This window comes from Talpa europaea, assembly GCF_964194135.1.
Source record: "Talpa europaea genome assembly, chromosome: 3".
Classification (NCBI taxonomy): domain Eukaryota; kingdom Metazoa; phylum Chordata; class Mammalia; order Eulipotyphla; family Talpidae; genus Talpa; species Talpa europaea.
Window position 1 is genome coordinate 54,201,983 of NC_140069.1, and position 14,696 is coordinate 54,216,678.

Sequence of the window (14,696 nt, forward strand, 5' to 3'; positions counted from 1 at the left end):
CCATTTCTCCTTTGTTCACATTATTCTGCTTTCCAGAACAGTCCTAGCCTCATAGTCATGTTTTGATTAAGGGACTAATGCTTTATTAAATCTTGAATAGAATCTGTTATCTGTGTGGTGTTATTCTTATTGAAATAGCAACATAATATTCTTCAGCTGCTTTGTGAAAGGAGAGCACAATGTGATTTCTATCCTTACTCTGATTCTAGTTGTTTACAGTGGCTTAAATAATTCTTATTGTGAAAGGCTCCTGCCCAATTTTAGTTTGAGAAGATACTGGGCTGTATCACTGATTCTATTATCATCAAATACACTGGAGGTATGGTCCACTTATTCCAATTTTATTATTTTTTGAGAGACAAAGACACATTTACATGAAATACTGATTTCTACTCTTAATTTCACTTAGTGGGTCCAAAATAGATAGTTTATGTCTGAGAGATGACTTCTTCAAAGTTTTCCTACTATCTCCTAATTCTTTCAAAATTACTTAGCAAAGCATAAGATCTATGAATTTTTGTTCCACAAAAGATGCACACACATAAAGGCCAGGGTTTGGAATTCATGATCCTGTCAGATACGCAAACCACTCAGAAAAAAAATCACTTTCACATATTTAGTCCCCAGTTATAACATCCAAAAAAGAAAGAATGCAACTAGGTCATTTTTTTTATCTTTCTATCTTACAGTTTTGTACCAAACAATTTTATTTCTTTAGTCTTCTAATTTGTGGGAACTTTTATAAATATTTCGACATAATAATTCATCTAATTATTAAATACCTAGTAGGACAGAAATGATTGATTAGAGCCCCTTTTTGGTAATAAAATATTTCACATATAGGAGATACTTTCAGTCATTCAATGCATATTTATTCACTGACTTTTGCACAAAGTTCTGTGCTAGGTGAGTTTATACAGGAAAAATAATATACTTTAAATATGAATGGTTCTTCTTGATTGTTGGAATTTGGAGAGTAGCCTATGTCCATAGAAGCTGGCAGAAATACAAATGGGCATACACAAAATTCAAATTTATAGTATTAGCTTCATTATTGGTAGGCTTAAATGGGTTGACAAGGGTTTCTTTCTTTAAGAGGCACTAGAGAATAATCCATTTCCTTGCCCTTTCAAAATTATAGAAGCTGCCTACATTTTTCAACTTGTCATAAGTCTACATCACTCTGAAGTCTGCCTTCAACATTACATCTCCTCTGACTTTGACATAACTGCTCTTTCTCATAAGGACCCTTGTGATTAAATTGAACCCACTCAGATAATCCATGATAGGCTTGCCATATCTAGATCCTTAATCACCTCTTCAAAGATTTTTTTTTTCTTTCTTTCACCTGTGAAGTAACATTCACAGGTTGTGGGGAATACACATGGACCTCTTTGGGGATTCATTCTACCACACTTTTTTATGGAAACGTGTATATTAACACTAAAAATACCTTCAGAATTTCTAGTATGTGAATTACCCACATAGTAATATTTTTTAAACAATTTTATTAATTAATGTGACAGTTATGATAATATAATGATCACGGACCAAACTATTTCTAAGATGAGTACTGGTAACTACTTACCCATCCTAGAATATATTCTTGGCAGACCTTCATCTTCAAAGAATGGAATGTTTTTAATTTATATAATTATTGTGATATGTGGAGCTTGAAACTGACAAAATTGTTGCTTTCAATGGATATTTTGAATTTTAACAAAAGGAAAACAAACAATTACTATCATAAAGAAACAAAGCTGATATTTTAGAAGGCCTCCTTGGTGGCACAGGTGGTTGAACACAACACTGTGAAACTGTCCACAGCCTCTGCAGTGCCGGTTCAGTCCGCAGCCTCTGCAGTGCCTGTTCGGTCCCCGCCAGCCTCAGAGCAGGCCTCTCTTTTCTCGCCCGCTGCTCCCCTCAGCAGTGTATTTTGTCAGTCTGCCTGTTCTGTTCCCCGCTCTATCTCTGGTGAATCCTCTTACTCTCGCGTGCATCTGGCCTGTACCCCTGCTCTTATATAAATAATAATAATAAAAAAGCTGATATTATACAATAACAAGAGCAACAATAATTATTATTATAAATATTTTTGCTGTTGTTGCTGGGAGCTTACTAAGTGCCTGCATACCCATGCTATAAGTGCTTAGATATATATTAATTCATTTACTCCTTATAACAACACAATGAGTTGGATACTATTATCATCTCCATTTTAAGAAGAGATAACTGAGGTCTTGAAAGTATGTAACTTGCCCCAAATCACACAGCTTGGAGAAGGCAGAGATGTGATTTCAACTGAGGCATTCTGGTTCTAGAGTCCATGCTCACTTCTTAGGCAGTGCCAGAAAATATATAAAGCCTAAGTTCTTTTTTTCTTTTTTTAAAGATTTATTTCTTTATTTATACAAGCACTGGGTACAGTCAGAAGCGCGGGAGGGTGAGAGAATTCACCAGAGCCAGAGCGGGGAGCAGAACAGACAGACTGATGAAATACACTACTGAGGGGAGCAGTGGGTACTGCAGGAGAGGTCTGCACGCCATGTGGGCCCCTCGCCCAGCAACTGGGGATCAAACCTGTGCTGCAGAGGTGCGGGCGGCTTCACAGCCCAGTGCTCAACCACTATACCAGGGGAGTAGCGGGGGAGACCCTAAAGCCTAAGTTCTTGAGGAAGATCCATATATATTTTTTCTTAATATACCATTATAGGGCCTCCCTTGTGGCGCAGCAGTTGACCGCTGGGTTGCGAAGCTGCCCGCAGCCTCTGCAGCGCCGGATCGATCCCCGGCCTCTAGATGAGGGTCCCACATGGCGCGCAGACCTCTTCTGCTCCCCACTGCTCCCCTCAGCGGTGTATTTTGTCAGTCTGCCTGTTCTGTTACCTGCTCTGGCTCTGGTGAATTCTCTTTCCCTCCCGTGCTTCTGACTGTACCCAGTGCTTGTATAAATAAATAAAATAAATCTTAAAAAAATATATACCATTGGAGAGATAATTGGGCAGAGGGCTCAAGGCATCCATCAGGATGTTTATTCTAAAATGCTCATTCTGAATTTTTAAATTGAATTCTCATTAATGTAAGGCTTGTTTTAGGCCCCTAATGTTTTAAAAGGTCACTTACCAAATGAAACTGAATATTGTGATTTTAATAATTTTAAACTTTCTAGACCACACTGTTTATAATCATTCATGGTCAAAAGTGTGTTTGCAAGATAATATGACTGACCATTAACAGTGATAGTTTACCCATTAAAAATCTATACCTTTCCTAAACTAACAACATTGTTTATTAGAGTTGGTTAAGAATGTCACTTAGATTTCTTGACCTACTAAAGATAGAGCTTCCATATGATCCAGCAATTCCACTCCTAGGTATTTACCCAAAGGACACAGAAACGTTAATTTAAAAGGGCACCTGCACCCCTATGTTTATAGCAGCACTATTTACAATAGCTAAACTATGGAAACAACCCAAATGCCCCAAGATAGATAACTAGATCAAGAAGATGTGGTATATATACACAATTGAATATTACTCAGTAATCAAAAAGATAAACACATGCAGTTTGCAGCAACATGGATGGAGCTAGAAAGGATCATGCTCAGCGAAATAAGTCAGAAAGAAAAAGAAAAATAACGATGGTCTCATAGCAGGAATTTAGAAAACCTAAATAACTGACCAGGAAAAAGACTAATTAATACTAATTAATACAAAATCAACAAGCAACTATAAACCAGAGACACACTACAGGGGGGGGTGGAGAGAGGAAGGATTAGGGTCAAAATAAGGGGGGGTGCAATTATATGGGTAATATAATCAAAATGAAAATGCATACATTGTGCATAAATGAAAAATGATATAAGAATTATATAAAATAAAATATTAAAAAAATAAAAAGTAAAGTTTTGTGAAGAGAAATGCCTGCATAGACACAGGTGGTCAGTCTTGGGATGAGAGCTGCCAAGAATAAATTTTTAAGGTTAAAAAAAAAAGGAATGTCGCTTAGCTATGGCCTTCTCATATTCAGTTTCTCTTCAGAAGAAAATATTCTCTACTGACAAAAGTCAGAAACATACATCAGGGATTATGAATGCAATTCCAGATGTCTTCTTAGTGGGCAATGATGGAGTTCCACAAAGCAGTACTCATCTTCCTGAGGTAATTACTCTGAAGACTATTCACAAAGCCACAGTAGAAGAGAAGCATGGAATTGCAGCTGGTTTGACTGTCAGGAATGCTACTTGTTTGGTATACCCACAAAGGGTAGCAACATTTGACTGCAGTTGTCTATTTAACAACTAATTTTCTCTGACAATCATTTACAAAATAATTAGGTTTGGATTAGGAGTCGATAGTGTAGAATAATGAGGACTAGTTGATTTAAAAATAATGTACACCAAGCCATAACAATGATGGGTAATGATTCTGAGGTCATTTCCAGTATTTCCTCACTAGACGTTGCTGCAAAATATTATTTAGCCAAGTACAGCTCAAAGAAATGTCCCTGTCTGGTTCTCTCTTATCTTTGGTTGTTCACAGTCTGTTAAAATTGTTCTGTGTGACTGTTCCTGTTTGGGTCTGGTTCTTTCCTTTCATCACTGAGCATGTTCTTTTCTAATCATGGATGTCTTCAAAGAACATCTAAATTGCAGGACGTTATCAACAGGATTGTTGGTGAGGCATTGTGAACCTCCTCTTCAAAATGCTTGCTCCTGTGTACTTATTATTGGGGAATGGCTTCTGTTTATATTTGTGTGGCCCTGAAGCTTTAATCTCTGTATTTGTGTTCACCCCTATGTGCTGTGGTCAGCCACTGTGGTGGTGATGAAAGGAGTGTTTTTAATCCATTTATTTCGGTTGAAAGAGGAATCGAAGCTGAAAATGTTTTTCCATTGGGAAAAATATATAACATGCATTCACACATATGTGCAGATATGTAGCTATGAGAGCTTTAATGCTACTAAACCTCTTATGTAATACAATTATGCATTCTTCTTGGCTTCAACTGCTCAGGAATGTTACTCTTTATCTCATTCATGTCCAATATCATACAGACTAACATCTGAATTTCAGAGAGTACTTTCACTCTAACAATACCGGTGGACAGTGCTTCTGTCTCTTTTGCCTTTAATTTATCTGCAACCACCTGGCATAGCTTACTGTAAACTAATGATTTAGGCAGCAACTTGTCTCTGATATTCCAATCTACATGTTCCTTAACTTGAAGCTGTAGTACAGGTAGGCTTGTAAATCCAGAGGTAACTATGAAAGCTTGTCAGGAGGCTGTGGCCTGGTTTTACTACCATCTAGAAGATTCTTCCTTCTCAAAGTCTGTATGTAGGAATTTTCTTGGGAAAAACAGCTCAATAGTTTGCAAATCAGAAAGTGAAGTATATATAAATATTATACCGTGAAAAGTATCTTAAGTAAGTGCTCCTGTTTAGTTATTTTGTATGTAGACTATAATAAATGTAGGTATGAAAACTAAGAAATTTGGGTGGAAAACAATAAGTTCTAGAGTAGAAAATATAAAAGTTTGTGGAAATTAATATATGGAAAATACAATGTATGCACATGATAAAAATATGGATTATTAATTACATCATTAACTTCCCAATGATGTGGAAGTATATTAAAACATAAATACAAATATCTACATAACAAAATCTTGATTTTCCAAATATTAAGTAAGAAATGCTAAATTATTTAATAATATAATAATTCTTTTATGTGCATGCCATTTGTTTTGTGTAACACTTCAAACTATGAGCCATTGAGCGAGAAATGTAAAATAAAGAAATTTGTTCAATATTCTCTAGACTGGACTGCAAATGCTCATCCACTGAAATTTTTAAACGTCAACTTATTTTGTTTTAGATGAGATATTTGTACTTCTGGAAATGCTGAATATTTTATACATGTCTAAAATATGTTCTTAATATAATTTTACATATCAAATCTTTACTATCTTATTAATATTTAAGCATCAACACTTTATCATCCTATTATTTTAATCACATGAAATAATTACTAATGTTAGAAATATACCTGTGCTATCCAATGAGTAAGAGAATATGAAGGTATAAGAAATATCATTCTTAGATATATTTAATAAATCTGGAAAAGAATACTAGGTATTCTGTTAACTCAATGCCCATAGTTAAGTTCTGCACAAATGCTGTTTTATAATATTAAGTTATATAATGAAATTGCCTTAATGGTGCACTCAACTTACATTTTCATTCTCAAAGACCAGAATTTCTTCCTACATTTTAAAATGTACTTCATAAATTCATGTTGTGTAGACTAAACATGTGTTGACTAGACATTAGTGATTTGAAGGAAATCTACATGCTGTAAAGAATGACTTTATGAAACCTACAACAGCAATTTCCCAAAGTATCAAGACAATTACTTTGACATTATATACAAAGAATGATCAGATCAGTATAGCAGCTTCGGTAGTATATTTCCAGATCAAACAGTTGTTTACAAAGGCATTGCAAAACTTTATCAGGTGTTTTATTTTTATGACATTAAATAAAACATTTGGCTATAATTTATTATAAAATTACAAATGAGCATCACACGACTGACCTGACTATGTCATTAAGGGAAAGACTGAGTCTGAGGGGGGTTTTTTACTTACGGAATAAGTTGTTATTATATAGTTATTTATTTTCCTTATTAAGGTAAATTTGATTAACAATACTGTAGCAGTTTTAGGGGTAAACGATCAAACCTCTACAAATACAAGTAATCAAATCCACCCACCACGACAGCCCCAATAATCCTCCACAATAGTCCATGGGTCTCCCTTTGCCCCTTTGTTCACAAACCCCAATTTTTCCCTTTTGGTAGCCTCAGTTTTACACTTAGATTTCAAGGGTTTGTTTTAATTAGTTTTGGTCTGTTATTTTGTTTTGTTCCTTTGTATTGCACATGTGAGTGAAATCAACTGGTATTTGTCTTTCTCCTTCCCTAAGCATAATCCTTTCTAGTTCTGTCCATATTTTGTTGCAAATTGTATAATTTCATGTTTTTGTATATCTATATAACTGCATATATATAACACACCTTGATCCAGTCACCTGTCTTTTGGCATGTAGGCTATTTCCACATCTTTGTTATTGTCTGTAGTGCTGCAGTGAACACAGGAGTGCACATAGCCTTTTAAAATAGTGTGTTTGTATCTTGGGTAGGCACCTAGGACCTCTCCTCATTTGCAACACTGCTGAATCATAAGGTAGCTCTGTTGTTTATTTATTTATTCATTTTATTGAGATAACATTGGTTTACAACACTGCACATGACACAGAGATATAAGATCACACCTCTTCAGATGTATGATATGACATCATAGCCTATACCAAAGCACCCATAGTCCTCCAACATAGTCCAGTGGGACCCTCCAAAGACAAGACCATCCTTGTCTTTTCTAGTAGCCTCTCTTCTTCTACAATCAGACAAACACCCAAAGAAAACGTTTTGCAATCAGTTTTTGTTTAAATATCAGCTTCAATAATGTAGTCCAATTTAGAGAGAATTTCTAGGGTAGACATGATCTGGACTGCTTTTCCAATTATACTTAACTGTCTCCAAGCTCAATGCACAAACACAGCTTTGCTGTTAGAGCCCAAGGGTCTATCATGTGTTCCTTCCTGAGGGTCATCCTTGGGACTGCTCTTTTAATGAATAGTCCCTTGGCCCTTTTATCCTCTCCTGGAGTCATTCTGGATTATTGCTGAAAACAAAAGTTGGTTAAAGACTTGAAGACAAGGGTACAGGAAGATGAGCACTCTCAACCTCCTGAAACTCAGGTGAAAAAATGGAAAACTAAGGAAACTGTTAAATTTTGTTTTTCTTTTAATAATAAATGTGCTCTACCTGATTGGGGTGAAGATTCTTTGTCTTCCTGCCAGCATTGATTTTTATTACACAAGGCTCCCTTGTGGTTAGGCCAGTTCCAGAAAGATGAAGGTGTGAATTTTTGTATGTGCGTATACAAGGCAGGAGGTAGTGGCAAGGTATTGAATTTGAAGAAAATTCATCTGTTATGAAACTATGGAAAATACTTAAGAGGAAAGTAATCCCAATTAACTTGTTAAATTTTGACTAATGAAAAAATCTGTTAGTTCAGAGTTACCAGGTTTTTATACAAGATATATGAAATTCCTTTATATGAAATGCTTTTGTTACCAGGAAAACCACGGTACAATGAGATTTTGGGCATAATTTGTACCTCACTTGATAAGACACTGATAACTTCTACTCAGTCACACGTGCCAAGAGACAGTACTAGAAACTGTTTTTAATAAACTGGATAGTGTTTCCTCATAAAAATGTAATAAGCAAAGTTTTATCCCTAATCAAGTACTCAGCACCAAACAAATCATAGATTTTATATATGTCATAAAAGCAACTGCAAAACAACTATAAATGTCTACGATAGTGCAAAATCATAAAAATATGCTGTTAGTTCCATAAAAACACATAAATATCCAGTATACAATAGGAATAAAATGGGCCCCAACACCCAATGAAATGTACAGATGAGATTAAATAATCCCCTCTAGTACTTAATAATTTGACCCATAACTGATAATATTAGTAAAATAAATAATAATTATATTAAACAAAAGATACATAATAACCACTTTGTTTGTTATTCATTTTAAATTTGGAAGCTAATTTAGGAAATACATATCTCTAGGGAATAATGTTAATATAAATTACTATCAAAACCAAAGAATATATAAGCAGGTTTTTTTTTTTATTCATGAATGTCACAGAAACTAGAGGAAAAAATTCAAACTATCTTAATCTTAAAATTGTGAAAAGTAACATAGTAAGAACACTTAGTCCACACAGGCTATTATAACATTAACAATGGATACTCTTTATTTTACAATTTATGTTGTATCAGAAGGTATTTGTCTTCTCTAGGATGTCAAGTTACTCTTTCTTCTCAGTTTGCAAATTTTTTGTTACCAAGAAAATAATTTTAGATCAAAGCAAAACTCCCAAGGATATGTTAGAGCTGTAAAGAAGGATAAAGAATATCCTTATCCTTTTAAGGAGTAAGGATATTTTTTGGTTGTCAGGTCACTTATAAGTTCCTGAACCTCTCTTACCTAATTTGAAAAGCAAGCATTAGGTAGCAACCTACTTCCACACGTGGTATTAGAAGAGTGGTGGAAGCTATCCACCGAAATGAAATGTATTATTAGTTCATTTGGCAGTGAGATATAGCATGTTTTAAAGTGTTTCCGTTCTCCTACTCTCCACACGTTATAAACAATCTATCAAAACAAAATCTAAATGCACCACCATTTAATAGAACTCTACTATGTTAAGCAAATCTTGCCTTACAGAAAATATTTAGTAATGAGCATAAATATCTCTTACTTATCTATTTGTTATGTAGTGAATTATTTACTTACACTGAAGCAGCCCTTTTTCAGAGAAAAGTAATGCTTTCCCTGTTGCCCTGTCTCTAGTAACACTGGACCAATTTATTTTTCTGAATTGGAAAAATTTATTTCCACTGAATTTTTTTATGAAAAGTATTAGAATAGGTTGCAGTAATTATTAGTATGTTTTCTATTTGATCTTAAGTAAATGGAGATATTGAAATATACTTATCAGTGTTTAGCCCCATTACCTTACCGCTAAAGGAAATATTCACACAAATTCCCTCCACTTGGAGGGAAGTTTCTTTCCCTTCTGGGGTCTTAAGAGTATCTTGACTCTTAAGTATTTGTTTCTGTTTTTCCTCAAAGTCACACCATTTGCGAGTCCCAAATATTAGGACTTATACCTTGGTGAGAAATATGGATGGAAAATTAAAGCTGATATATCTAGTGAGTAAACTCTTCTCTAAAAATAAATGTTTGAAAAAATACATGGCATTCATTTCCATTATGCTATATAAATAATATTAAAAATAAAATTCAATTGATGTTTTATCTTCATCATGTTCAGCTTGTAGGATTGCAGGGTTTTCTTTTTTTTTTTTTTTTTCCTTTTTTTTTTTTTTTAATAGAGGCATGTTTTATTTATTTATTTATTTGCTTGTTCGTTTGTTTTTGTTTATACATGCACTGGGTACAGTCAGAAGCGCGGGAGGGTGAGAGAATTCACCAGAGCCAGAGCGGGGAGCAGAACAGGCAGAAGGACCGAAGTACACTGCTGAGGGGAGCAGCGGGCGGCAGGGAGGTCTGCACGCCATGTGGGACCCTCCACCGGTGGCCGGGGAGCAGCCGGGAATCGAACTGGCACTGCAGAGGCTGCGGGCAGCTTCGCAACCCAGCGCTCAACCGCTGCGCCACCATGGAGGCCCATTGCAGGTTTTTCTTAAGTCTCAAAGCTGGGAATTCAGTTAAGGTATTTTATTTCCCTCCCTCTCATCCTTCCTTCCATCTTGATTTAAAAGTGTATATAGAAGAAATACATCTTTAGAGTACATATGCAGTACATATACTGGGCATGTACTTAGAAATATGTTGGCAAATGTATTTGTAAATAATCATCCACAAATGTGTTTCATTTGTAGACATTTGTACTGCAGTGCCTGCTTTTGTAGTAATAGTTTCCTTGGTATGTGCATAGTTGTAAAGTCGATGTTCTACAGTTTGATAAGTGGCACCAAAATATGTAGAGTAGCTAAGAGAACAAAGTGAGTCAAGCTTGACTAGGAAGCTATGGTTAAAGACTCCTCTTCTCCAGAGTATATTATACACAATCACAAAAATATTTATTATGAGCTTTATCTATTTTGCCTATTTTATTTTACATAGTTATCTGTCCTCCTTTGAAGTGAAATGAATATTAGGTAATGGTAATGATCAGTAAAAATATGTAAGCTATGACCTGGGTGTCATAAGGCATGTAAAACTCTGCAGATTTACCTCTCAAGGGATGCTTATTATGAGTAGAAATATCATATGGTATGTACTTTTAATATTAATATAATAGTATAATTGGTAATACTAATTAATCATGTTCTATATTAAATACTTTTACCAACATTGTCTCATTCAACCTCCTGATAAATTCATTGTATTTTTATTGTACACATAAGGAGTCGTGTGATAGTTATGTGATTTATCAAAGATCATATAACTAGATTAATGAAAATACCTTAAATTATATTTATTTTCTCATAGTTCTAGAGGCTGGATGTGCAAAATTAAGGTGTCAGCAGGTTTGGTTACTCCTGAGGCCTCCCCCCTTCATTTACAGGCAGCCACCTTCTTGCTCACATACTCCTTTCTCTCTGTGTGTGCACCTATCCCTGATATCTTTTCTTTTTCTTATAAGGACACCAATCCTACTGGATTAGGGCCCCACTCTAATGATCTCTTGTAACCTTAATTACCTCCTCAAAGATCCTGTCTCTAAACACAGTCACATTGAGGTTGAGGACTTTAACATATGATTTTTTTAAGTGAAGATGATAGTGATTTATTATTCTCATATTTATAGTGATTAGTTGGACTATAAAATCAAGATGACCTTTCTCACATATTTAGGTTATTGGGTATGAGATGAAGCCTTTCAGTTTTCCTCCATTGTGGCTTCTTTATGTAGAGATTTTTACATTAATGATCAAAGAGAAATAGGAAATAAACTTTAAGCTCTCTTGACCCTTTATCAAAATAAGTCACAAGTCTTATACACATTTAAGTGGGTGGAGAAAAAGATCCCAATTTCATTATCAGGAAGAATAGTAATGTCATATTGCAAAGAGAGGTACAATTTGGGATGGGGGCATCATAGATATTTGGGCAGATACAATTCATTCCATAACATTTTGCCCTCCAAATTTAAAATGCATGTGCTTCTCACATGCAGACTACATTCACCCCCTCCTAAATATTCTGTTGTCTTAACTCATTTCAAATCAACTCTAACTCTTAACTAAATTGTATCTAAATCAGCTATCAGTGAAATGTGAGGTATAATTCTCCCTGACACAAATTTGCTAACTGTAAATATGTAAAACAATTAATTTGTGCATTTCCAAAATATAGTGATAGGACAAGCAAGGGGCAGAAATGTCTACTTCAAGGTGGAGAAATTGGCAAGAAGGGGTCATATGTTTGAAGCAAGTCCAGAATTGAGCAAAGCAAATTTTGTTGGCATTTAAGGCTTTTTTACTCATTGCCTTGATGCTCTATCATCTTGACTCATGGGAGTAGCAGTATTGCTCCCGCTGTCCTAAAAAGTACTCTTGCTTCTGTGGGTTTGTGTGACAACTTTGCTTATGAGGCAGCTGAAGACTGGTCCACTAAAAACTGGAAAGAGAGAGACAGCCTATCCCTTCAAAATCTAGGAAGAGAGAGTCTTACCACTTGAACTGCGGAGACAGCCATGCCCCCTTGGCAATGATATACTCAGAGCCAGGCTTTCCTTTTCTTAAAAGATAAGGTGTGTTTATTTATTTATTTATTTAAATTTTATTTTTATATTTCCCATACAATTACAATCCCCTTATTTTGACCCCAATCCATCCTTTGCCCGCCCCCACATCCCCCATAGAGTGTCTCTGGTTCATAGTTGTTTGTTGATTTTGATATTTTCTTTCTTATAGTTATTCTTTTTCCTGGTCCCTTATTTAGGTTTTCTAGATTCCTGCTATGAGTGAGAACATCCGGTATTTTTCTTTTTCTTTCTGGCTTATTTCACTGAGCATGATCCCTTCCAGCGCCATCCATGTTGCTGCAAATTGCCTGTGTTTATCTTTTCTGAATGCTGAGTAATATTCCATGGTGTATATGTACCACATCTTCTTGATCCAGTCATCTATTTTTGGGCATTTGGGCTGTTTCCAAAGCTTAGCTACTGTAAATAGTGCTACTATAAACATAGGGGTGCAGGTGCTCTTTGGAATTGATGTTTCTGTGTCCTTTGGGTAAATACCTAGGAGTGGAATTGCTGGATCATATGGAAGCTCTATGTTCAGTAGGTGAAGAAATCTCCACACAGGGCCTCCCCCGTGGCACAGCGGTTGAGCGCTGGGTTGCGAAGCTGCCCACAGCCTCTGCAGCGCTGGTTCGATCCCCTGCTGCTCCCTGGCCACTGGAGGAGGGTCCCACATGGCGTGTAGACCTCTCCTGCCGCCACTGCTCCCCTCAGCAGTGTACTTCGGTCCTTCTGCCTGCTCTGCTCCCCACTCTGGCTCTGATGAATTCTCTCACCCTCCCGCACTTCTGACTGTACCCAGTGCTTATATAAATAAATAAATGAATGAATGAATGAATGAATAAATAAATCTTAAAAAAAAAAAAGAAATCTCCACACAGCTCTCCATAGTGGTTGGACCAGTTTGCACTCCCACCAACAGTGCAGAAGAGTTCCTTTTTCTCCACACCCTCGCCAACATTTGTGGTTGGTAGTTTTTTTAATATGTGCCATTCTCACTGGTGTAAGATGGTATCTCATTGTAGTTTTGATTTGCATTTCCCTGATTACAAGTGACATTGAACATTTTTTCATATGCCTATTGGCCATTTGCATTTCCTCTTCAGAGAAGTTTCTTTTTAACTCTTATGCCCATTTTTTTACAAAATAACCAGCTGATTGTTCAACATAGCGGTCCTGGCCACCAGCACAGGTTTGTGACCTTAGGCTCACCCATAGTCCATTCACTGTGGCCTCATGTGACCAGCCCTGATCCATTTTAAATGGAAAAAATATTCAAATGTTTGTTTTTGTAAAACCTTAAAATAACAGCAGACACTATTCTGTTTCAAAATAAGTGAGGCCTCTAAAAAGTTTTCATGAAATCCATTTGTGAAATGTTGAGAAATATCACCAAATAAAGTGACTGTCATAGTATTGTAGTACACTGTCTCTTAGCCTATATTCTCAAAATATCTTTGCTGGTTGAATGAACAGATGAATAAATAAGTAAATGGAAACCAAAAAAAAAAAAAAAAAGATAAGGTGTGTTTGCACCTGAACAATGCTAATATTCTGTCCTACAGAATCTCAGAAGTCTGAACACCTTCCTTTATTTTGTTCCATTCCTGTCCCCTCCGGTCCAACTTGGTAATGTCTTTGCTGATATAATCTTATTACTTCACCTGGCATCTACTGAGATGCTTGATTGACTCCATAGGTGATCTCTCTGTGGAGTGATTATCCATCCAGGACCTGGGTGTTCTCTTCAGCATTCACTTTTTTATTTGCTACAATATGGATATTGCAAAAGAGAATATTCCAAGTCTTCAAATTCTGATTCATCTTTGCATAACAATTCCTTCAACTTACCTCACCTTTTGTATTTTACTATAAATTGGTAAAGGAGAAACCAGATTATATCTTTAACACTTTGATGAAAAATCTCAACTAAATATACAAATTCATCAATTTTAACTTTTATTTTCCACAAAATTCTAGAACACATTTCAGTCAAATTCTTTGCCATTTTATAAATAAGGATTGCCTTTCAACATATTCATCATTTTTGTTTTAGATTTCACCAGAATCAACTTATCAACTTTAATATCCATATACTACCATACTGCTCCTTTAAGGCAATCTAGACTATTCCCAATATAGTTCCTCCAAATTTTTCCAGCTTCTACTCATTACCCACTTTCAAAGTCACTTCCACATTTCCATATTACTACCACATTTCTTGGAAGTAAAATCTACATCAGTATATTAGTAATATATACTAGTCA